This window comes from Rhinopithecus bieti, unplaced genomic scaffold (genome assembly GCF_001698545.2).
Source record: "Rhinopithecus bieti isolate Rb0 unplaced genomic scaffold, ASM169854v2 scaffold_6946, whole genome shotgun sequence".
NCBI classification, from domain to species: domain Eukaryota; kingdom Metazoa; phylum Chordata; class Mammalia; order Primates; family Cercopithecidae; genus Rhinopithecus; species Rhinopithecus bieti.
Genome location: NW_016805697.1, coordinates 3,189,546 through 3,215,785, shown reverse-complemented (window position 1 = coordinate 3,215,785; position 26,240 = coordinate 3,189,546). Strand labels below are relative to the sequence as shown.

At 43.9% G+C, this 26,240-nt stretch overlaps 1 long non-coding RNA gene across 1 annotated transcript in view; it reads right to left on the bottom strand.

Moving 5' to 3' along the window:
* The window catches only part of LOC108530551 (uncharacterized), a 45,974-nt gene extending 21,111 nt beyond the window's left edge, over positions 1 to 24,863 (bottom strand). The window contains exon 1 of the long non-coding RNA XR_001885877.1: positions 24,777 to 24,863. This is a non-coding gene — a long non-coding RNA (uncharacterized LOC108530551). The remainder of the gene's footprint in view (positions 1 to 24,776) is intronic.
* Between the last annotated feature and the right edge of the window lie 1,377 nt (positions 24,864 to 26,240).

The following is a 26,240-nucleotide window of genomic DNA, read 5'->3' as shown; positions in this document are numbered from 1 at the left end:
TCTTTTCTTTCTTTTTTTTTTTTTTTTTTTTTTTTTTTTTTTTTTTTTTTTTTTTTTTTTTTTTTTTTTGAGAGATGGTGTCTTGCTCTGCCACCTAGGCTGGAGTGCAGTGGTGCAAATGTGACTCACTGCAGCCTCAACCTCCTGGGCTCAAGCGATCCTCCTGCCTCAGCCAGGACTACAAGTGTGCACCACCACGCCCAGCTAATTTTTGTAGAGATGGAGTTTTGCCAAGTTGCCCAGGCTGGTCTCCAACTCCTGAGCTCAGGCAATCCACCTGCCTAGGGCTCCCAAAGTGCTCGGATTGCAGGTGTGAGCCACTGTGCCCAACCCAAACCTCTTTCCATGCTATTCCTTATGCCCATGGCTTTGTCTCAGTAGTTCTTACTCATCTTAGATGACTCAGCTCAGTCTTTGAAGGGAAATTTGGTAATGTCCATCACAATTTGGAACACATATGCCCTCTGTTTCCTCAGCAATTCAACTTCTAGGAATTTGTCCCACAGACAAATTCAAACAAGTGCTCAAAGTTGTACCTGTGAGAATGTTTGTTGCAGTACTGTTTGGAGTGCTAAACAAAATTGAAACAACTTAAATACTGACTAGTAGGGGAGTGATTACATTGTGGCACACATATGTCATGAATATTATACTGCTATTTAAAATAATGTAGCAAAAAATAGAGTAGATCCAGATGCTCTGATCAGAAATGATTTCCAAGATTATCAAGAAAGCAGGATGCAAAAGATTTTATGTGACATTCCATTTGTATACAAAAAAGGACACACACATACACATAAATGTTTGATATGTATAGGACATCTGAAATGATACATAAGAAATGTGGCAGTGGTCTTACCCTTGAGGAATGGAACTGCTATTGAATTGTTGAGCCAGGGCTACCAGGTAGTGTCGTAAATCTTGTGCACTCTGCAAGCCCACTTGGAGCCACATATCTAGACCATAATGGCAACAGTGTCCCCTGGAACTGTGCAACATATCAGAAGCTCTGATTTTAGAGAAGGGAAACTTTTCATTACCTGCTTTGATTATACTATTTGAATTTTTACCACACCAAAGCTTGGGTCTAAGAGTCAGCCCTAGATTTGAAGACTGCAACAGACCTATTTGTCAGCCTGCCAGACTGTGAATCCTTTGAGGGCAAAAATCCTATCTTATTCACAGTGCAGTGTAAGTCATGCCATCAAAGAAAGGTGTAAAAGATACAAAGAGAGCACAGGTTAGCCTGATTTGGAACTGGATCTTGCCAGATAGAAAAGCAGGGAAGGGCGCTTAAGCCAAAGGGAAGAGCAAATGCAAAGGCATAGATAGATGAAAGAAGCTGCATAGTCAGGAGTGATATAGAGAAATAGCTTGCACATGTGCAAGTGGGTATTTGATTTAACAGTCATCAGAACCTACCATGTGCCAGAAAGCACATTAGACAAATCATGACGTTCTGTGATTCCAGGTTCCTAGGAAGGGAAAGAAGATGAGAATAAGCTCAGATTCCCTTAGGATAAGACAAACTTTATTGGCGTGATGGAAGTCAGAGGCAAGAGACAACTTCTGACAGGGGCTGTAACAGAAAGCTTCTTGGGGAAGCTGGCATATGACACGGTGCACGAAGGATGAGGAAGATTTCACCAGGCAGAGATGGAACAGGGTAGTACAGGGGTGGGCAACATCTTAAGCAAAGGAAGGGAAATAAGAGAGCCCAGGACATGTTCAGAAAGCTGAAGGACAGAGCCACAAGCAGTAGAGAAAATGGGCAAGGTTGGTTTGTAGATGGAAAGAGCTTTGAACACGAGGCCAAGGATACTGGCCGGTTTCCATGCCTCTGGTAGAGTCTGGATTTCCAGCTGACATTCTCGGAAGCTAAGGGTCATTATCCAGGACATTAAGTGGCTAATGGGCCCGCCCCAGTACCCTGTGCAGCCTGGAGCACAAATGTTTTCCAAATGCCATTTTTATCTCCTGGCAACAGTGAGGCCAAACCTTCTGAGCTACAAGCCCAGTACTTGTTGTGGTTCACTCTCCTCTCTACTGCTCACAGCCTAAAGCCCTAAGAACCACCTCCTCCTCATCATCCCAGCCCAACCCCAGCCCAGCTCAGCCCTTCTCCAGAAACAAAGCCAAGCCCACACCTGCTATCTCTGACCTCATTTCTTCCCTACTAATTGATCAGAACACAATAGTAGCAGGCATCAGGAGGACTAGTCCCTGACGGACCCAGGGCTCAGGAGAGAGCCTCAATTACTAATCCTGCACCAGCTGCTGGAGCCAACAGGTCTCCTGGGTGCCCAGAAGGGTTGCCTGGTCCTGGATGGGGATGATGTCAGAGTGGAGGTGGTGGCTGAATAAGATGCAACAGCTCATCTGGAGCCATGGGACAACAGGATCTGGTGCCCTGCCCTGAGGAAAGAGACCTGCTCAGCATCCTTGGTGATGCTAAGGGACAAGGCCATTTGGAAGGCCCTGAGGACACCCTTCCCTGGCCCTTCTGCCATTGGCGACTGAGGCCTCCCCTTCTCAAACAGGCCCACTGCATAGAACCAAAGGGAGAAAAATAACAGAGACCTTTTCCAGTCATCTCGACTAGGTCCAAGCCTAGTATCACACAAGTTTTCTCTCCATGACTGTAAGGGACCTGAGGCTGAGCATACAAATACAGTTCTCCCACCTCTGCTTGCCCTAGCTGTACCTAACCTCCATGGCTAACCTAACACAAGACTCGCCTCCTCCAAGAAGTCCTTGACTAATTCTACCCTCCCTGGCTCATATCTTTGGAGTCCACAGAATTATTGCCTGTTTTGCAGTGTTCTATGGCTGTGAGCAACTGCTGTATTCTTATAAACTTTTTAAGGACAGGGCTCTGTCTTCTCCTTGCTTGTGGGAAAAGGGAAAAGGCACAAAACTGGGAGTTACACAGGAACAGGTTTCAAGCCTGATCTCTGCCATTAACAAGGTGTGTGACATCAGAGAAGTCACTCAACCCCTATGAGCCTCAGCTTCTTAATCTGCATAATGGAGAAGATAATAATTCCAGCCTCCCAGACACGTTGAGAAGGGCCCGTGGGGCTGTGCTGCCCCCACCTCCTTACCAGGAAGCTCCACCTCCCACTGGGCCTTCTATCCCCACTGCCCACAAACACTCTGCACTCTCCATAGGACTTTTCATTGTTTAATTAAAAATGATATAAAACAATGTATGTATTGATGATTCATTGCACTCACCACGCTGCTGATATCACTTTAGGGGCATGTTCTAAACAAAGCAGGTTCCATGCTCAACAAAGAAATACATAACAACAATACCTCTTAAAGTGAAATTCCCTGGCAGATAGGCAGGGAATTTCAGATAGGCAGATAGGAGCCAGGCATGACCCCAGGATACTTTTAGAACTTACTGCTCTTGCAAGAAGGAACTGAGAATTGTAGGAGCCAAGACAGCCACCTAGAGGCAGACCAGGTCTTGGAATCATCAAACATTAGCTGGTTCAAATCCTACCTCTTCTTTGAAAGTGGTCAGTTTTCCTCTGAGCTTGGGTTTCATAATCTGGGGATAGTCCTACCTCAAAGCATTGTTGCAAAAAATAGCAACAATCTCTGTAAAATGCCTGGCACATAGTGGGTACTCAATAAACAGTAGCTATTGTTTTGCTATTTGTGGGCAGGAGGGTTGATCAGCTTTCTTGAGGATAATCCATATGCCATAAAAATCACCAATTTTAAGTGTATAATTCGATGACTTTTAACAAATGTATATAGTCATGTAGTCACCATCAAAATCATGATATTAACAATTCCATCACCCTAAAAGCTTTCCTTGTGCCCCTTCTCAAGCAATACCCGCTCCCCCCCACCCTGCCCCGACTCATGGCCCCTAGCAACCACCAATCTGATTTCTGCCCTTATAGTTTTCCTCTTCTAGAATTTCATATAAATGGAATAACACATTCTGGAGTCTTTTTTTGTCTTTCTTCCTTCATTTAGCATAATACACCTGAGATTCATCCATGTGGTTAAAGGTATCAGTAATTCACTCCTTTTTATTGATGAGTAGTTTTCCACCGTATGGGTATACCACAATTTATTTATCCTTTTGACAGTTTGATGGACATTTGGGTTGTTTCTATATTTGGCCTATTATGAATATCACCACTATAAATATTGATTGAGTACTAAAGCTGTGGTTATTAATTATTTGAAATCACAGAAAATCAGAGCTGGACAGGTCCTCAGAGTTCACCAAGCCTAGCACCTTCGTATTGAAGATAAAGAAAATGAGCTCACAGGGGAAAGCTCATGGCTTAACTCCTTGTCACAGAAAGTGTAGCCCATGAATCAGCAGCACCAGCATCACCTGGGAGCTAATTAGAAATGCAAAATTCAAGACCCCACCCTGGACTTAGAGAATCAGAATCTGCATTTTAGCAAGATCCCCAGGTGTTGCATAGGCACATTCGAGTTTGAGAATCACTAGTCCAGCAGACAATAAATGAATTTGGGATTAAATAATAAGTCATCTAACTCCTGGCCCAGAGCTGCTTCTTGGTATCACAATGATTGGCAGTGGGAGTAGTGGGCAATTAGGGCCAACAGCCTCAGGTCCTGAAGAGCTCCTCTAATCTGAGAGGGTCTGCTGGTTTAGCGAAGGGCAGAGCTGCAGCTGCCTCTATGGCCTCTTGGGGACATAGGGCCTCACAATGTCTGGGTCAGCTTAGGTCCCAGAGGTCCTCGGATCCTTAATTGAAAAATCATAATTATTTATTTAGATGACACTGCTGTTAGCATGCAGAATTAATGACAGCCATGTGGTCTAGGTTGAGGGAGGCAGAAACGGAGAGCAAAAGATTTCTGGGTGGAGCTGTCAGAACCCAGAAGTGCTCCATAAACTCTTCTTCATGGACACCCCTTAACCATGTTAAGTTTATTAAACAGATACACAAAAGCATAAGCACACTTTCCCTTAAAGCTTAAATAATAGCTATGAATTGTTTCCAGTTTTAACAAATTACAAAATAGTTTGTTGTTCTTATTACAGGTTAAGCATCCAAATCCAAAAATACAAAATATGAAATGCTCCAAAATCCAAAACTTTTTGAGTGCTAATATGATGGACACTCAAAGGAAATGCTCATTGGAGCTTTCTAGATTTGGGATGCTCAACTGTAACTGCTAACATTCCAAAACCTAAAAAAAAATTGAAATCCAAAACACTTCTGGTCCCAAGCGTTTCAGATAAAGGATACTCAACATGTAATTGGTGATAATTTCAGAATGATGGGCTTATAAGTGAAAATAATATTGCTGTCGTGAAATTTTCTTTTATTCTGTAATTGGCTGTTACAATGTGTTTCTTAGCTAGGAAACAAATGTGATTCACCCCAAAATTGGCCAACCAGCCAACTCATCACCTAACAGAGAGGGTATCTGTTTAAGATGTCACTGATCTTTCGACACTTACTGGATGTCCATGATGTTCTGCCAACTGAAAGCAGGGGATAGGAAGACACGGATGAGTACCTGCTCTCTTGAGAGTTTATAGACTAATGAAGTAGGGAACAAGATAAAGCTGAGACACAGATAAATAACCATACACAGCAGCCTATCCATGACCAGAGAGTGATACCAAGTGTCAGTACTTCTGTAGCTCAGAGAGCAGAATACCTGTGACTGGACTGAGCAAGGCCTTTAAAAAAAAAAGAAAAAGAAAATGAGAGAATGCAACATAAAGGAAGAACAGCTTGAGCAGAGGTGTGGAGGTGGGAAATCTACATGCTGCAAACAGTTCTTGTATGGCTAGAGTGAGGAGTGGAAGATGACAATGGTGTGGGAGAGATCAATCTAGAGATGGAATTAGGAACATAATTATTTATATAAATATATATATAAAATATATATAAATATATGTATATATACATACACAAAATCAGAAGTCAAATAATAACATGTGGCCCCTATATAGCCCATACCAGGCTAACAAGGCAGGACTTCATCTTAAAAACAACAGGGGTCATTGAAGGGTTTATACAGGGACTTGATGTGGTCAGATTTATAACTTACTCTTGAGGAAATTATAGGTCCATAACATATTAGAATCAGGGAGAAGCAATTTGTGCACATGGAGTGTAGTCCATGGACACGATCACCTTATTGCTTGTTAGAAGCATAGATTCTAGGGCCCATTCCAGGCCAAATTAATGAAAGTCGGAATATGTCTTAGTTTAATTATATTGATTTTAAGGCCCTTGTTTTTTACAAGGGGAAACTGAGGCTTAAAATGACAAATGAATTTCCCAAAGTCATACAGTTGGTAGGTGGCAGAGCCAAAACTGCCTGATTCTAGATACCATCCCAGAGCTCTTCTTTCACCAGCCTGACTGAAAGTGTGTTGTGTTTTGTTTTATTTTAAAAAAAACACTTCTATTATCCAGACATTGTGCCCTTTAGACATATCCAATAGGACTATCCTACTCACAGCTTTTCCAGTAGGAAACATTCTAGTACTTTCTGCACACCCATCTCCACTAGCTGCCTTCCAACCTCAACTCCCACCCATGCCACTCAATACAGACCAGAGAAGGCCAGTTCACGTCAGTCTTCTGAGGATCTTCCTATTGCTGTACATAGAACACTAATGTCTCTCAGCATCTGCTGGACCCAGGTGATGAGCAGATTAGAAATACAGAAGGGAGAAGTCAGTCTAATTGCATTTCATGTCACAGAACACTGAGATTTCATCAAGGGTCAAATTATGCAAAACAATTATGTCTTATCCCATGCAATCTTCCTTGATGTGTCCTGCCCTCAGACCAAGACCCCTGGAACTCATTCTCACAGCTTGACTAGAAGGAAAGGGGGCATGGCATCATACCTCCTGGTACAGGTGTCCCTGCTTTAAGTAAAGCGAAGGTCCAAAATACAAATTCAGGAGTCAAATAATAACATGCAGCCTCTATGTAGCACTCTGTACTAGACACTGTTCTAAGTACTTTACATTTTTAGCCTTTGTAACAAACCCATGAGGTAATTACTATTATTACTCTCAGTTTACAAATGAGGAAATTAAGACCCAGAGAAGTTAAGTGACTGGCCTTGGGTCTTCAGGCTAGCAAGTCGTAGAGCTGACATTCAAACATATGCAGTCTGGGTACAGAGCCCATGATCCTAACCACAATGCAAAACGTACTGTGTGCCAAACTCTGTGATGGAAGCTGAATAAAAAGCTGAACCAGACCCAGCATTGAGTGAGCTCACAGTTTAAAGGAAGGACATAGTAGTAACCAACATAGACAATAACAACAGTGTAATCAGTGCTAGACAGAAAGAAGCCTAGGGCTCTGGAAGTCCAGAAAAGATTTTCCCGAACCCAACCCAGGGATCAGAAAGGCATCCTGAAAGAGGAGGTACCTGGGTTGCTCTTGAAGGATAATCAGCTGCCAATAATTGCTCCTCAGGAGGCAGGCATTAGTGTTTCCTGTGCCTGGGCCAGCTCTGGGCTTGATAATCCCCTCCCTTCCTAATTAGATCTGTTATTCACAACCAGATCCTGCTCCTGGTGAGAGAAAACTCAGCAAAGCCCTACTTCCTGGATTCCGAATATTCAGGTCCCATTGGAGGTTCCAGCTTAACAGTCTCCCAAATATCCATGACTACACTGGAAGAGTATTGCAGTAAACCTTCCAACTAAACACAATTCAATTATGTCCCCAGATCCCAAAATAGAATGATTCTCTTCCCCTCTCTTTTTTAGAATCTTTATGGAGAAAGGAGCACACATGGGACACTGGCTTAATCCAGCTACTGGAAGGTTTCAGCAAAGGAGAGGCATAACAGGGAAGTGGACAATAGCCCCTAGATTTCTGCCTGAATTATGGGGAGGACAGTCCTTAACTGAGATTATGAACAAAGGATAGCATGTCTTGGCTACGGCAGCCTGAGCAGCTGAAAACATGCCTAGGGAGTATGCCAGCTGTATTAGTCTTCCATCTGGAGTCCTTTGAACACATAACAAGGTACTTGTGGCTTGGTGTTTGTTTGCAGGGGCACCTCACATAGAGATGGGCATCCTAACCCATCTCTGGGACTTTATCAAGCACTTTCAAGCCTAAGTACTGAATGGAGGAGAAGACCAGAACTGCCCCATAGCAACGGGGAAGTCCAAGAGAACATGACTTTGGCCTGTCTTCCAAACAAACTTGGATGAAGACAGAGTTCTGGGCCCTAGGAAACGGAGGGTGGCTGGAAAGAAATGGGGAGAAATGACCAAGATTCAGCTTCTGGGCCTATCACTTTCTCAGAGTCTCAGTTTTCTTATCTGTGAGTTGAGGCAAATCATCTGTGATAAGCTCATTCCTAGCTCACAGAACTGTTGAAGGAATTGGATAGGATAATGGCTGTGAATTATCTTTGTAAATGAATTCAGGGTACAAATGTGGGTTTACAATACTAAAGTCCAGTTTTCTTTATGCTCAGTCACTTATCCCCATTCAGGAATACAACTACACTTTTGTTTCTTTATACCTATCATTTTATCGTCATGGGTATTTTTTAAATTATATACAATTTCTATAAGGTAGATAGGACAGGGATCCTCCCATCCTATAGACAAGAAATCAGAGGCCCAGAGATGTGACTCCAATATAACCCAGGACATTTTCTTCTGTATCAAGTTCTATATATAGGAGGAATAAAAACAATTAACATACACATATTGCTTTATTAGTTTATAATTGACAAAACACTTTTCCTGAGATGTTTCTTGATTATCTCTGCAACCCTGGAAAAAGGAAAAGTAATCCCTCATCTTATGAGACAACTGATAGTCCTAGAAACAGGAGCAGCAAGTGCAATGCTACACAACCAGAAAGAGACGAAGCCAGAACTGGAACTCAGTCCTTCCGATTGCTTCTCTCCAGTGTTTCAGCTCAAGCCCACTCCTAGGAAGAAATTCTTTCTGGTCAGTGGTTTCAGAAGTTGGGAAATGGAGTTCAGCTTTTGGTTCCTGACCTTGACTGACTTTGACTAGTTGAAATGAAGTATTTTGAACTTCGAATGTGCTACCCTATAAATGGGTACCCCTCCTTTGCAACTGCTCTGAGCCCCACATAGACTCCATCATTGTCTGTGACACTTGAATGTACCTGCTTACTTCCATGCCCCACCTTCTACTAGCCTGAGAACCCTCTGAGAGCAGAGACTCTATCTTACCCATCCTGTGGCCCCAGTGTCTACACAGAAAAGCCTGCCATAAATGACTTCATAGTATTATACAAGTCACTCATTTATTTAGATTTCTGTTTCCCTGTCTATAATATGAAGGAGTAGTAGGAGCAATCACTCTCTAAGGTTCTTCCAGCATTAAAGTTGTTGAATTTCTTGAGAATTATGTTTCCTCTACCTATCAAAATCTCACTCACCTTCCAGTGACAGGTCAGCTCTTACCTGCTCTCAGAGAACTTCTCTAAACCCCTACAAGTTTTTGGGGCCAAAGCAGTGACTATCTGAGCCATTTGTCAGACTTTAGACCATACCACCTCATTCTATTACCTTTTTCCTCAGTACTTGTACCTTGTTTCCACACACTGGATTGTGTAACTTATTACCACAACTGTATTGTAGCTTCAGAGCAGGAGCCATGTATTGCCCTTCTATTTTTCCCTCCCTATGTGCTAATTTCAGCCTTGGGTTCATGGATGGGAATCAGGAGAGCTGGGTCCTACTCCTAGCTTCTGGATTGACTCTCTATGTGACCTTGGACAAGCCACTAGACCCCTGACCCTCAGTTTCCTTTGGTGTAAAGTGGGACTAACACAACCTGTTTTTAAGATTATTGTGAGAATCAGTTTGAATAACAAGTAAAAGCACTTTGTTAATTATAAAAATCTTACAAAGAATTGTGCAGTGTAATTGGTACTCGGGTATGGCTGTTATTGAGTACCAATTGCATTATGGTACCAAGGACTATGGAAGAATAAAAACAGCACACAAGTATTCATTTGTTCAAAAAACTTTTCCAAGCACGAAAATAGATTCCAGATAAAAATAAAAGTGAATAAGACATGGCCTCTACCCTGAAAGGCTTCACTGACTACAGGAACCTCCTAGTGAAAACAGATCTGAATTCAGTCAGAGACTTGGGCTTGAATCTCAGTTCTGTCACTTACAAGTTGTGTGACCTTGGGTCAAGTCATTTTACCTCTCTGAAACCCAGGTTCCTTACATTTGTGAGAGGGGTGAACCAGGCCATCCCTTCTAGCTCTGAGAGTCTAGGATTTCATAAGCATAAGAAAATTCATGACATCTTTTCGAACTCTAGTAGATCTGGGGTAGTGGAGAAGGATACATGATTAACTTCTGAGTGGCTGCTGGCATGCATAGGAAACAGAAAAGTGCACCATGCCTTAAGTGGAAGGCACTGTCCTCAAATAACACATCTCATAAGCACCACCGGGCCCTGGACTGCCTATGTCCTTTATCGAGGCCATGAGGCAGAGGCTGTTTCAGCACCATGGATAGCTCCATGGTGCTGCCCCCATGGCCTGGAGCCTAAACAGGCCTTTCCACCACCAACCAGATGTTCCTGTTTCCTCAGCCAGCTTAAGGCTAAAACAAACCTTTTCAACCAGGGTTTATCAGAGTTTCTAAATTACATACTGGGAAGAAATTTAATTGGTTTAATTAAGAAAGTTTATTTCATGGTAATTCAGTTTTGTTATGCTGCAAGACTTAATGTGTCCTCTGGTGGGAGCGTCTGTTATAAATATTCATTGCCTCACTCAAATACCCTCTCCTGGCCCTAATTTCCCTCCCCTACCCCATAGAGTCTGAAAATGTGTCTGAAGAATATTGAGGAAAGTGAGGCCTTCCTGAGCAAGGACACCCGTCCAGGACAAGGTCAACTGAATTCAGTGTGGAAGGCATAGAAGGTTGGAGCTAAAAGGGACTTTACAGCTATAGTGTGCTGCTCCTGCATCTTACAGATAGGGAACTCGGGCTTAGAAGGGAAATGAGAAAGGGTACATAACACACTTAGTCAATGGCAGAGCTGGACATAGGAACCAAATCTGATTTCCAATCCACTGCTTTTGTCTCACAAATTCTAAATTTAAACTATTTTAATGTTAATTCTAGAGATCATCTGGTCAACTTTCTTACACACAGAAGAAAAAACTAAGGCCTAAACAGGAAGCTAACTTGTCTTAAGCCACATACAAACCCATCTACCTCCCTTCTTCTGCAGGATTCCCAAGCCCTGAGAATCATGCAACCTCTGCTGGATTACCCTCAGTGAAAAACAGTTCAGTATTACATTTGTGCACCTAATGCTCGTCATTAGGGGATGAAATTGAGATTTGGCATTACTTTTCCTTGAAGGAGTTTTCAGTCTAGTTGTGGAAAGAAGATAAAATGGAAATAAGAGACATAAATGACAATAATGGACTGAGCTCAGTGGCTCATGTCTATAATCCCAACACTTTGGGAGGCCAATGTGGGTGGATCACTTGAGGCCAGGAATTCGAGACCAGCCTGGCAAACATGGTAAAACCCCATCTCTACTAAAAATACTAAAATTAGCTGGGTATGCTAGTGCACATCTGTAATCCCAGCTATTCAGGAGGCTGAGACATGAGAAGCACTTGATCCCAGTAGGCAGAGATTGCAATGAGCTGAGATCACACCACTGCACTCCAGCCTGGGCAACAGAGCGAGACCCTGTCTCAAAAATTAAATAAAAATAAATGATAATAATGAACACCCTTTATGCATTGCTCAAACTACTCGCAGTTTCTCTAATGTGCCCTGATCTCTCTTGCATCTGTTCCTTTGCATATGGACACCATTCCCCAATGCAGCTGCTTTGTCAACCCCAACTCATTCTTCAAGAACCTGTAAAACCTTTCCAACCTCTCCCTTGACACACACAACCATGACTAAGTCCTTCTCTCCCGCATGCCCTGCTGTCCTCTGCCATCCTTTCTCATAGCATTTATCACGCTGAACAGTTACTTTTTTCACTTGTCTGTCTCCCCATTAGGGTAAGTTCCTTGGAACCACCAGTGCCAAGAGCATTGTCTGGCAAAGACTAGAAGTTCAGCAAATAGTAGCTAAATGGATGAGTATGAAACTGACTCAATGTGGAGTTTCAGCTCACTGGGTTATAAACCCAGAATAGTTTTATTTTTCCAATAATTGCTACCAACTGTGCTCTGTTGAACCCTCCCTTTTCCTGCTGGGTAGCAGACTGCCTTAACAAACTCAATCTGAGGCCATAACTTTTCAATCACTTTCAGTTACTAGAACAGTTTCACTGGGTTCTTTAGGATTCAATCCTATTTACTCATATTTTGTATTCTTATGTTTGATTCAAAGCTCTTCCTACCCAGCCCCTGTTATTTCCTGCCTCCTCCCCTCACCATCTCTAATCCAGTTCCAGCATCTGTTCCCACTCACCTCCTCCCTCTTCCACTGCTCTGGCATTGGGGTGTGAGGAGAGAGACAGGAGGTAGCAGACTTCTGGTGTAACAGCTCACAGTGAGACAGTCCTCTCTAATTGTGCCCTAGCTGCTGAACTGATTTATTGTCTGTGGGCTCCTTACAGGTGCAGGGGGGATCCCCATAAACTCTACTGATGGGGGCCCTCTCTGACCAGCTTACTACGCACTGCCAATCCCAACTGAGATTTGCCTCATCATTGACTGACACCCACTGTCATAGTCTCACAAACCCAGTGCCCTGATGCCCCTCACTGTATGAGGTCTCTAATCTCATCCAATCTCTGTGGAGAAGAAAGTCCTTGCCCCTTTTGTCTGGCCAAACCACCAGCCTTTTCTCTCCATGCTCTTCCTTTGCTATGGCATAATAAGGCCGGGTAGTTAAATGAAGAAGCACAATGTCAGTCTACTTTTCCTTGGGAAAAAGTGCAATCCTTTGTTTCTCCCAGGGAAATGGGATAGGAGGTAACAGCTTTTTCTCCTCTTCTAGGGAGAAGAGGTCAGAGTACGGCTGGTTTTTAAAACCAGGAGCCCCTCAACCAGTCCTGTGGGAAGGTGGGCACCATGACTCTTAGTCTCTTTAAAATGTAAAGACTTTGTGCCTTTTTTTCAAGCAGTAAACTTTAGGTGTCAATTCCTAGTTGGGGGCAGGGGGAATGATCTACTCTGCACTTCACTCTGTCCTTCACACTATTTCCTGGAATTGAGGCTAGCAGAAGAGAGGTTCTAAAAAGAGTGTTTCCTTGTGGGTAAACAGGGAAACTTCCTTAAAGCAACAGTCTCAAGTTGAATCTTAAAGATTAGAAAGAATTAGAATTGCTGAAGAAAAAAATGTGATGTCAGCATGGGTAAGGGGAAAAGGAATCATCAAGACTTTTTTCAGGAGATAGCACAGTGTTCGGTGCATAGTAGGCATTCAACAAATAAAATGAATTAAACTGCTTCACCTGCAACTAGAAGTTCTTTCTTAAACAAAAAAAGCAGGGACTGTGTAGCTGGACAGGCTGAATTCAGACCACCACCCTCACATTAATTTGGTATCTTCTCTAAGTCATCTGATCTCTCTGAGCCTTTCTTTCCCCAGGTTTTTAAAAAAGGATAATAAAACCATTTAGATAATCGTTATGAGCACTAACAAGGTACATAGCACATTGTAGCTGATAAAATGCCATGTGTCCACCAAAAAGGTTTATTTTCCTCCTAGGCACATAGTTGCCTTAAGGAACCAAGAATCTGAATTCTGGTCAGTAGAATGCGGGCAGAAGTGAGGCACGCCACTTCCAGCCTTGGCCCCTAAACCTCCCATCCAATCTTCCATACTTTTCTCTTGCCCTTATCAATGAGGCTGAAAATGAAAGAATCCAGGAAGGTAAAGTTAGAAAAGACCTGTTCCCAAGAGCCACTTGGTCTACCACTGACTATGGTGGTTGAGATATAAACTTTTGTTGTTTAATCCACTGGGATTTGAAGGTTGTGTGCTCCAGCAGCAAGCACTGTACTTCAACTAATACACACATATAAAGTACTGGGTAAATACTGGCCATTATTGCTAATCCTATTTTTACATCACTCTTTAGTTCACAAGTACTTTTTATTTCTTCACATAATTGATTCCCACAGTGCCCTTGTAAATGAATATGGAGAACAGAGAATACTGCCCCATTTTATAAATGAGGAATCTGAGATCAAAACACATGAGTGAATGGAGGTGCCCTAATTACACACAAGCAAGGAAGTCACATGACCAAGACAAAAACCATTATACTTGACTGAAGGCCCCTCTTATTCTGCCTGAATCTGAACAGTTGTTCGCTGGGTCACATTACCAGATCTAGCCCCGCTGGGATCTTTCCAGTCCACAAAGCAACAGTGCCAGGTAGAAACCCAAACTTCTTAGGGTCAGTGGCAAGACACAAGAAGTTAGTAATTCCCAACAAGCCTCGAGTACGAGCAGATACGCTGGATATCAGATACTAAAGTCAGGTGAGGTAACATCATCACCTCATGCCCTATGAGGGCATGATTCAGAAGACCACATGCCACTATGGAAAGAATGAGGGGATGTGGATTCTAGCTGTAGTTCTGCCATCATCTTGCTGAGCATCCTTGGGAAAATCGCTTGCCTCTCTGGACTACAATTCTGAATCAAAATCTATAGTGCAACATCAGGACTGATGGGTCAGACTTTCCCAGGAGGCCTGGGGCCCTCTTGGTTGCAGAGTGATTAGAATATCCCACCTCCAGGGGAACTCAGGGTTTCCCCTCAGAGGCCAGCTGAGAGTGAGCCAGCTCCAGTCCCCATCTTCACCCCACTCAGTTCCTCATGCTCCAAAATCCCAGGCAAAAGGCATCTGTCACCAAAACAAGTGGCCCGCCATTCCAGCAGGGAGCAAAAGCTGGGAACAAATGGTGTTTTGTCTAAACAATTGTTTCGAACAGCAATTCATTTTCCAGGATGCCTTTTTTTTTTTAATTATGTTGGTTCCCTAATTAGGTTGAGACACAAAAATAATTTCCAATGTACAGATAACAAATGCCTCCATCTGAGGGAATCAGCTGAGCTCAAACTGCCAACCCTGGCGAATCACCACCTGCCAGGGTTGGAGGAGCCTCAGAACCAGAGACCACAATATGAGATCTTAAGAGGAGATGGTAAAAGGTCACACACAAATTAGAGACCAGAGACAATGCACTCTTGACTCTGAGTGTAATGTCTGGCCAGTAACTGTTACTAATATAAATATTATCATTATTGTCACTACTATTGTTATTATTTTAGAACCAGACAGAGCCAGGCTTGAATCCTGAGCCTCCATTTACTAGTTATATGCCCCTTTTTAAGTGTCAATTTTTTCATCTGCAAAATGGGTGAATAATTTCCGTCATCTCAGGATGATCAAATTAAAAAAAATGTAAATTGTCGGGCCCTTAGTAAGCAACTTATCATTCTTAATTAACATTTTAAAATAGGCAGAAAAAGACCCAGAGGAAAAAAATAGCACTGTGGTTAAGAGCGCAGATCTAGAGCTGGATTGTAGGGGTTTGAACCCAGTTTACCATTTATTAGCTGTGTGGCCTTAGGCAAGCTACTTACCCTCTAGCGCCTCAGTTTCTTCATCTTCCAAATGTGGATAACAATGATGATTATGATAGTGATGATGGTGGTGATAATTTGTATGTCATAGGGTTGTATGAGAATAGATGCATACAGTAAGTATTATAAAAGTGCTAGCAGTTACTAATTCCAATTTTGCCTCATTCCCGCTAGGTCTTGAACTCACGTTTCCAGCTATGAGTCCTGAGCTCCTCCTGGCCTCTGACAACAGCTGCCTAGGCCATGGGACAGAGTGAGGAGAGAGGGGTCCCATCCACTTTCCACCAACCCTGCCTGACTTCTGTGCCAGAACTAGCTCTGCCACCTCTTGATTGTGCGACATGAGTAAGTCCCAAGGCCTCTCTCTCAGTATCCTCGCCTCCTCTCTAAAGGGGATATAATAATTTTTGTCCTCCCACCTTCCAGGCCACAATGAGAACTTGGCGTGAAAATTCCTTGAACGCTGAGCAGGAGTGAGGTAAAATTGGAATTAATAATCACTAACGCTTTTATAATACTTACTGTCTACACCTGTTCTTATACAACCCTATGACATATGAATTATCACCATCACTAGCATAATCATTATTATCATCCACATCTGGAAGATGGAGAAACCGAGGTGCTAGAGGGTAAAAAGTGCTAGTGGCTGAAAGTGGACCTAGGAGCCACATGAACCAATAAGATGAGTGAGAACAGATAACACTGCATGGCTAGCTACAAAGGTGGGCAGGAAAAGCAAAGGGCGATAACTTTAACTGAATTGATTTCACCTACAGGGCCATTAACTTAATGCTTCCCACTTGGTTAGGAGCAAAGCCAAGACTGGCTGCAGCTACTTGCAGCCTATTGTCTCTGCTGCATAGATTAGAGAGAAGAGAGCAGTCGCCACAGAGGAGGAGGCCAGTCAGGGTCGGGACTAGGGTGAGACAAGCAAGGTGCCTAGGGCGCAAAATTTAAGGAGGCCCCCACCCTCCAGATTGTGCAAGTGCCTCCTTGGTGCCTCACTTGCCTTACCCTAGCCCTGACCCTGAGATGAAAATAGGCCCCAGCCTTGGGATCAGGACCCCTGGTTCTGCTACTTGCCAGGCAGTTAGGGAAGTGGATTTACCTCTTCCCAAAAATAGGGGTGTTCATCCCTACATTCAAGAGTGATATGAGGACCAGGTGAGAGCTGCTGAGCTCATACAGTAATGGCAGCCTTTAGTGACCACCTGCTCTGCAGACAAGGAGACATGCTCTCCACCTGCTCTCAACATCAAGGTGGGTTGCACTCACCAACCTCCTCTTTACCCCCACTCCATAGCCCAATCTGCGTGTTCACTCCTAGTCTAGGCCCCACACCCCTGCACAGGCTGCTCTTACCTTCTCTCCAGGCCACAGGACCCTCCCCTCCTCATCTCTGACTATCCCAGTCTTCTACCTTTCCTTCTCTAACCACCAAGCTCCTCCTTGCACCCCTGCCCCATTAGCTCCACAGGACACACGTGAGCTGCTCTCGCCCCAGAACCATTTTCTGAGTGCTGGCCTCTGATCTCCAGCAAGAAGGGTATTATGGACTTAGTTATGTCCCCCTAGAATTCATATGTTGAAGTTCTAATCCCCAATGTGACTTTATTTGGAAATAGGACCTTTAAGGGGCTAATTAAGGTTAAATGAGGTCATAAGTATAGGGCCCTAATCCAATAGGACTAGTATCCGTCTAAGAAGAGGTAGAGATGCCAGGAGTGTGCACCCACAGAGAAAAATTCCCTATGGGGACACAACCAGAAGGTGCCATCTACAAACCAGGAAGAGAGGCCCTACCAGAAACCAACCCTGATGGCATCTCCATTTTGGACTTGCAGCCTCCTCAACTGTGAGAAAATTAAGTTCTGTGGTTTAAGCCTGTGGTATTCTGTTATGGCAGCCTGAGCAGCTGATAAAAAGGGCCTGTGTCACATTTCACATGTGATCTTTGATGGTCACTTCCTTTCTCCAAGACTCTTTCTATAGCTGAGAAAAGGAGTTAGCATGGCTGGGTGGTTTTCCACCAGCAAAGTCACAGAAGCTTGAAAGAGCTGAACTGCATTGTCAGGGAAGGTGTGTTCTGAAGAAGCTATGCGTGATGAGGGCAAGGGGCAGGGCCAGGTTGTGGGGGTCCTGCTAAGCCACGCAAAGGGCTGTCTCCTTTCTGAGGAGGGCAGAAAGGAGCCATTGGAGAGTTTTGAAGAAGAGAGTGATATGGTTTGTGCTGTAGAAGGGCCACTCTGGCTGCTATGTGGGATCTGGATTGGAAAGACAGGGAGGAAGGTGACATGGAAAGCCAAACATGGGGTACTGCAGGAGGAGGGACAGTGTGAATGACATCAGGAGACAGAACGGATGGGATGTGCTTGTCTGGATGGGGGACAGGGAGGTTAGGGATGCTGTGTCCCATTCTCTACTCAGGCAGTGGCTGGGTGGGCTGGACCAGGGTAGATAGGGGCCTATGGATGTGGAGGTACTTTCTACATTGTGGTGGGTTGTGGGGCGGGGTGGGGGGGGGGCTGTTGTCTACCCTAGCAGCAACAAAATGCTAGATACATGACAAATGCTTGAAAAATATTGGCTCAATAAATAAATATGAAGAAATGAAATGTTAAGGTTACCACCTTGGTCACACTCTTGGTCTAAAATGGAATCTCAGCTCCCGATAATAAAGCTGGCAATCCCTTTAATTACCTCTTTGACCTCTCAACCAACCATACCCCAGCAGGACCAGAACCAGAACTCAGATGCTCCTACTTAGGGACATTTGCTACGGGACTGATGCTTTCCCACTCAATACCTTATTTAATTCCTGCAACGATAGGCTGAGGGAGAGGAGATCAACCCCATTTTAGAGTTGAGGAAACTGGGGCTCAGAGAGGCTCAGCAGCTGGTTCCAGGCCACCTTCCTTCACTCCATCCCATGGTTTCTTGTTTCCTTGAAGGCTATGAACTCCTCACCTTTGATAGAGAACAAGAACAAATTCCTGGAAGTCCTCTGTTGCACCATTTGGCTGGAAAATATTTCTTTAAAAAGATATCCTGTCATCTTCTCCTTTTTTCTTCATATTTCAGAGTCTTGGGCTATAGCTCTTAATCTGCTGGAAAATATAGCCTAGCCCTGTATCCTGTCACTCTGATCTGAGGCACAGCTCTCAACCACAAATTATTTCCACTTCTCATTAAGAATATTCATTCATCACATTCTATCTGGGGCCCAGTTATTCCTCCCTGAAACATAATTAGAATAAAATTAAAAATTCAGAGTGTCAGAATATTCCCTGGCCTGACCCCTTATTGTCACATGGGGAAACTGAGGCCCAGAGAGGAAAAGGGGCCAGCCCAGAGTCACATAGCCACTCCATGGACTTGAATCCCCATATCCCGACTCCCCCTCCAGCTGTCCTCCCACAGTCCTTGCATACTGTAAATGAAATCAAAAACTACATGCAAGTCACTCTTCATGGAGTTTTTAGAAGGAGCCACTGGGAAGGGCCAAGCTTCCCTACTACAGAGCCTTTGGGAGGGTCTGCCAAAACCGACAAAAAGGCTGGGGCCATACCCAGGTGGCAGAGAATTAGGCCTCATGGTGACTATGAAGATGGAGAGGAAGGGATGCCCTGTCAACAAGCATCCACAGGACTATCAACTTCAACCCTTTGGGGGATACAAGGAAAATGCCTGAACCCCTGCCCTCCTGGAGCCTTCACTCCCCTCTGTGGGAGGGGCCCTAAACACAGGAGAAGGGAATAAATTATTCTTCATAACAACCCCATGCTGCAAAAGTTGTCATCAATCCCAATTTTCAGATGAGGAAACAAGGCTCTGAGAGGGGAAGCAATTGCTCCAAGTCACACAGATAATGAAGCTCAGCCCCTTTAGTTTTTGCCCCTCTGAGTCACATCACTCATCCCCTCTTCGTCCAGTTTCTCTTGTTCTTATAAGACGAGAGGAAGGAACATATGGACCTTCACCATGGTGTTCCTATGGGCCGGTTGCATGAGATGCACTTCTAAAGATTTTTAAACATACTGATCCCCAGATCCTGCCCACGAAGATTCTGATTCAGATGGTTTGGACAGATCCTACAAATCTGTACTTTTAAATAAGTGCTGAAATTAATTCCAACTTTCAGTGGTGGCTAAAAGCAAGAGGACTCCCTTGAAATATTCTTTGTTTCCTACCTCTAGCCCAAGGCCCAGTGAGTAGCATGAAAAGGTCATTTCACATAGTGTGAATTGAGAGTGAGACTTCATATCTTCCATGCACAGATTTTCTCTATAGTCTATAAGAATTAAGATTTATTTATTCTCTGGCTTACTAATTCTAAGAGACTAAGTTATATGATTCTGCAATTTTGTTTATTGGTCTGGCTAAGCAGGGGATGGTGTGAATTCTGCAGGTTCCTGCTAAAGAATAAAGAGGAGACAGGCAGAACAGGTCTGGGGGCGTTGAAGAAACGTCTTGCCCACTATGTATCATTTGGCCAGCCTATAGCTCAGAGGCTAGCAGAGTGTAAGTGGTCAATGAGTACTTCTTAAATGAATAATGTATTTATCAGGGTTACAAGTTTCGGAAAAGCAGCTGAAACTTGGCTGGATTTCAAGGGGAAGGAGGCCAGGCACAGTGGCTCACACCTGTACTCCCAGCACTTTGGGAGGCCAAGGCAGGAGGATCGCTTGAGCCCAGGAGTTCAAGACCAGCCTGGGCAACATAGTGAGACCCTATCTCTACAAAAAAAAAAAATAAATTAAAAATAAATTTAAAAGGAGAAGAATACTGAAGTATCTCCTATGACTGAGGTGCAGCTGGGCCTTGGAAATGTCAGAAGCAGGGCTTCAAATACCCCAGGCCTCTCTTCACTCATCTTGACCTCTTTCTGCATATCAGCATTATTTCATCCAAGGCAGAAGTGACATTCCCCCATACGGCACGAAATGAAACCACCTACACCTTCCAAGCCTCATATCCAACAACTCCCACCATCAGAAAGACCTAGGACTTTCTTCCCTTCATTCCAGTTTTTAAAATCCCAGGGAAGCCCCCTGATCAACCCAGCTGAGTTAGGGGTGCACCTCTAGCCAGGTGGATGGGATTAGTTAGTGCAGACACTGTTCCTAGAGGAGGAATTGTTATGAGTCAGGCAGTTACTTCTATTGGTGACTATTACCAAAAAAAAAAAAAATTAGTATTTGTATTGTATAGCATGGCACAGTCCATCTTGAATTTTCATATTCTCATTTTTGATCCTCAAAACAACCATGATTGGGGCAGCAGGAAAGAGATAGTCTTCCTTGTTTGACAGGTGAAAACACTGAGGCTCAAGAAGATTACATGGGGCATAAGGGCACACAGCTAAGTTCCAGAGCTGGGAATAGACCCCAGGTCTTCTGACTCCTACTCACATATTTGGTGAGCAAATGAATAAATGAACAACAATGGTAACAGTTACCATTAGGTGCCGGGCCCTTTATATAAATTATTACACTTAACTCCTACAACTACCCCATAGGTATAGTTTATGGGTGAGGAATTTGAAACTCAGAGTTGTTATGTGGCTTATTCACATTTAATTCAGAAAGGGCAAAGCTAGGGTTGGATGTATGATGTCTCTCATGTGAAAATCTGAGCCCTTTCTTTTGCTACATTCTGCTGAAAGGCCATAATACCAGCGTCATGTGGTTTGGGAAATGCCAGAAGGGCTCTCAGCTCAAAATCTTCTCTCTCTCATTGGCCAGCTAAAAATGTATGGCATTCCTTCCAATTAATTTTATAATTTCCTGAGCTCATATCTGCTATTATTCAAATGCATATGTATACCAGGGCAAGGGCTAACCACTCTAAGCCAGTGGTTCTCCAGGTGTGGTCCCTGAACCAACAGCAGCAGCAACAGCACCTGGGAACTTGTTAGAAATGCACATTCTGGCCGGGCACAGTGGCTCACACCTGTAATCCCAGCACTTTGGGAGGCTGAGGTGGGTGGATCACTCGAGTTCAGAAGTTCGAGACCAGCCTGGTCAACATGATGAAACCCCATCGCTACTAAAAATACAAAAATTAGCCAGGCGTGGTGGCACATGCCTGTAATCCCAGCTACTTGGGAGGCTGAGGCACAAGAATCACTTGAACTTGGAGGCAGAAGTTGCAGTGAGCCAAGATTGCATCACTGCACTCCAACATGGGTGACAGAGTAAGACTCTGTCTCAAAAGAAAGGAAAAAAAAAAAGAAGTGCACATTCTATCACATTCTGTGGCTATGATGCAAAAGTCAAAAAATAACCGATGCTGGCGAGATTGCAGAGTAAGGAAACACTTATACACTGCTGATGGGAATGTAAATTAGTTCAGCCATTGTGGAAAATAGTCTAGAGACTTCTCAAAGAACTTAAAATAGAACTACCCTTCAATCCGGCAATTTCATTATTGGATATATACCCAAAGGAATAGAATCATTCTACCATAAAGACACATGCGTGCATATGTTCATTGCACCACTATTCACAACATCAAAGATATGGAATCAACCTAGATGCCCATCAATAGGATAAACAAAATGTAGTACATATATATCATAGAATACTATGTAGCTATTTTTTGAAAAATGAGATCATGGCCTTTGCAGCAACATGGATGGAGCTGGAGGCCATTACCCTAAGTGAATTAATGCAAGAACAGAAAACCAAGTACCGCATGTTCTCACTTATAAGTGGGAGCTAAACATTGAGTACACATGGACACAAGGAAGGGAACAACAGGCACTGGGACCTACTTGAGAGTGAAGGGTAGGAGGACGGTAAGGATTGAAAAACTATTGGGTATTATGCTGATTACCTGGGTGACAAAATTATCAGCACACCAAACCCTGACAACGTGCAATTTACCCATGTAACAGATCTGTACATATACACCTTGAAATTAAAATAAAAGGGAAAGAGAAAAAAAGAAATGCACATTCTAGGGCTCCACCCAAGGTCTACTGTTGTAAACTGAATTATGTCCTCCCCCCCAAATTCACATGTTCAAGTTCTAACCCCAAATACCTCAGATTGTAACTGTATTTAGAGATAGGGTCTTTAAAAAAATAAAGTAAAATGAGGTCATTGAGGTGGGTCCTAATCCAATATGACTGGTGTCCCTATGAGAAGAGGAGACTGGGACATAGACACACACAGAGGGAAGACACACACAGAGTGAAGACACAGGGAGAAGACAGCCATCTACAAGCCAAGGAGAGAGGCCTCAGGAGAAATCAACCCTTTTGACAGCTCAATCACAGACTTCTAGTCTTCAGAAATGTAAGGAAATATATTTCTGTGGTTTAAGCCACCCAGTCTGTGGCACTTTGTTATAGAAGCTCTGGGGAACTAATATACTTAACTGAATTAGAAATTCTGGGGCCTAGCAGTTTGTGTTGAAACAAACCCTCTGGGTCGTTCTGATGCACACTAGAGTGAGAACCACCACTCTAAGCCATTATCAGTCATTTCTACCTCTTTGTTGCTGGGAAGTGTAAATGTAAGCCTGGGCCTGGCTTCGGCTATTGTTCTAGCTTGGTGGGGACAGTCCACCTAGGAGAATGAAGTCATATGCAAAGAGAAGCAAAGATTAAATATATATACAGAGAGAGAGAGAAGTGAGATGAGAGTGTTCAAGGCCATCAAAAGCCACTCTGGGATGACCCTGGCCAGCTTACTCCAAAATTTTTTTTTTTTTTTTTTTTTTTTGGTTGAGACGGAGTCTTGCTCGGTCACCCAGGCTGGAGTGCAGTGGCCGGATCTCAGCTCACTGCAAGCTCTGCCTCCCGGGTTTACACCATTCTCCTGCCTCAGCCTCCCGAGTAGCTGGGACTACAGGCGCCCGCCACCTCGCCCAGCTAGTTTTTTGTATTTTTTTAGTAGAGGCGGGGTTTCACTGTGTTAGCCAGGATGGTCTCGATCTCCTGACCTCATGATCCGCCCGTCTTGGCCTCCCAAAGTGCTGGGATTACAGGCTTGAGCCACCGCGTCCGGCCCTACTCCAAAATTTTGATACAAAGTCATCTTTATCAGTTTTATGTCCATAAATAGAGTGTAACCTCTCAATAGATAAGGCCTGGGATTTTTTTCCTTTTGTATGCTCCACAGCCCTGAGCACTAGATTCATGGAATAACAGTTGTCTTCTAAGTAGCTTGCCCAGTGAACTCTCTGAGAGTCACCCTCCTTTCCATCCCTATGGCCACGGCTGAGTGCTGGCCTCATCAACTCTTGCCTAGATCCTTGTAACAGCCCTTAACTGGTTATCCAACCTCTCTTCCTCACCCTCCCACATCTACCTTGCAGCTGGAGTAAGCCGGTTAATCCTCTGGCACTTCCTGACCACATCACTTTCCTGATGAACACCCTTCAGTGGCCCCCCACTGCCCTTAGAGTCAAGCTCAAACTCATTGCTCAGAATCGGAGTCCTCACGTTTAGACTGCTGCTTCTCTGGGCTGGTGCATCTCTTAGTCCCAGAACCTGGGGCAGGAGACTGGCTAGCTAGTCACCAAATCCATTTCACTTTCCTTCTGGGAACACATCTAAACTCTAGTCTGTAGACTGCCTTGCAGATGTCCATGTGTTAAGTTCTAGCCAGTGAAATGTAAGAGGAAATTATGAGCATCACTTCTAAGCTTGGCCCACAAAAACTTCTTGCATCATCCTGTATGTTCTCTTTCCCCATTTGCGGGCTGGATGTCAGTGCCCAGTGTGACCTTGGAAGCCACATGGACAATGGCAGAGCCTCCGTTAGCCCATGTTACTGAATAATGGTGAGGTGCAGAGTACCCTTCCTCCTCCACTGCCACTGATTGAACTTTATGCGAGCAAGAAATTAACATCTATTACACTAAGCTATTGACCTTTTGGAGTTTTAGCTGTTACAGCAGCTGGTGTTAAGTAGAAACCAAGGTCTTGGTTATTCCCGACTCCTTCAGGGACTTCAAAAGAGCTTTGCTATGTCTCTCTGTTCCCTCTGCTTTATCCTCCTGTCCAATGTCAACCACCCTTTAAGTCCAGCTCCAATCTCTCCTCCTTCACAGACACCCCACACTACAGGCTAAAATAGACCCCTCCTCTCTCTGCCCTGTGATATAGTTAGCATTTACTGAGTGTTGACCATGTGCTAGGCTCTGTAGTGAGCCACCACAATCATTACCTCTTCTAATCCTGGCTACTAGATGAAGTAGATGCTTCTATTCTTCCCAGTTTAAAGATGAAACACAGAGGATTAGGTCATTTGCCCAAGTTCACACAGCTAGTAAGTGGCCAAGTTAGGATTTCACCTCGGGAAGACTGGTTCCAGAGGCCCCACCCTTAATTGTGACATGACACTGCCTCTACATGCCACCATTAATGTTCTCATACCCTCCAAGAATTTCTCCTATGGTGGGATTTTTCAATGCAAATTAAATACAATATGATCCTTTAATTAAAGAGCACAATTTATACTGAGCAGATCACAGTTAGTTATAACACAGTGGAGGGGAGGAATCTGCTGCAGGGGAACTAGAAAAGGAGATGGTAGGCGCTGAAGAAGGCATGTCCTGATGTCTTTAGGATGCCTCCTTAGAGGAACTCGATACTTTGTTACTTCAGCAGAGGATAGTCAAGGTGATTGGAGGTCTGAGCTAGTGATAGTGCTGGGTGACAGGAGAAAAAAGGCTGTTCCTCTTGAACAAAATCATGAGGAAGTCTAAAACTGATTTGCTCTGTGATGTTCATCTTTTACAGCCATACACTTATAGCTATAAAAGCACCTTTATTATTGACATTTCTGAAGGAAAAATAACATTTTTATGGCGAGTCTGACACTCTCAAACCCCTAACCTCATTTTCCCCATTGAAGCAATTGTCTCTATAATTCAATTTTTTATAATACAAGATTTCTTAAGAATGCAAACTCCACATCCTAAGAGAGCATAGCACACAACTGGTGTCCTTCAGGATGTCCGTCTCTCCCTTATTGAGCTCCCCAAGGGTGAACTTAGCTCAGCTCCATAGCTGGGGCCTTGGAAACCCGTACAGAGACCAGTCCAGAGCCTGGCACGGAGCAGGTGCCCAAGGGCTGATTGCTAGGTGCTCCCTCTGCCACCACCCACCATCCCTCCTGAGAACCCACCCTTTATTTCTCTTCTCTGTCATGTCCTTTGGTAAATGTAACATCTCCAGCTGGTTTAACCTCCCCTATCTCTCTCTTGCAAACAGCCTGACTCATTGCATACCAGCATTGCCCAGAGCCCTTATTCATGTGAAATCAACACACACCATCTTATGTTGCCACCACTACCATTACAAACCTCTTAGCAGCCCAGAGAGAACTGAGTTCAAATCCCACCTCTCCTTGCCACCAAGGAGCCTAGGTGGCAAGCCCTGGATCACACAGGTCCCACAGATGCTACCAGCTCCTTCTGCTTTCATACACAATTAATTTAGCAGACCCCAGAGGCTCCTTCAAGGCAGGAAATAGTACCCTGAGGGGAGGGCAGGTGACTCTCATGGTGGCCAAGGGTTTGAATAGGCCAGCTAAGTCTACACACTTAGACTCTGTGAACTAGACCTGCTCTTTGCCTCAATTTCTCTCTAAAAGCCCAAGACTACATTAGCCATGGGATGGTGACAC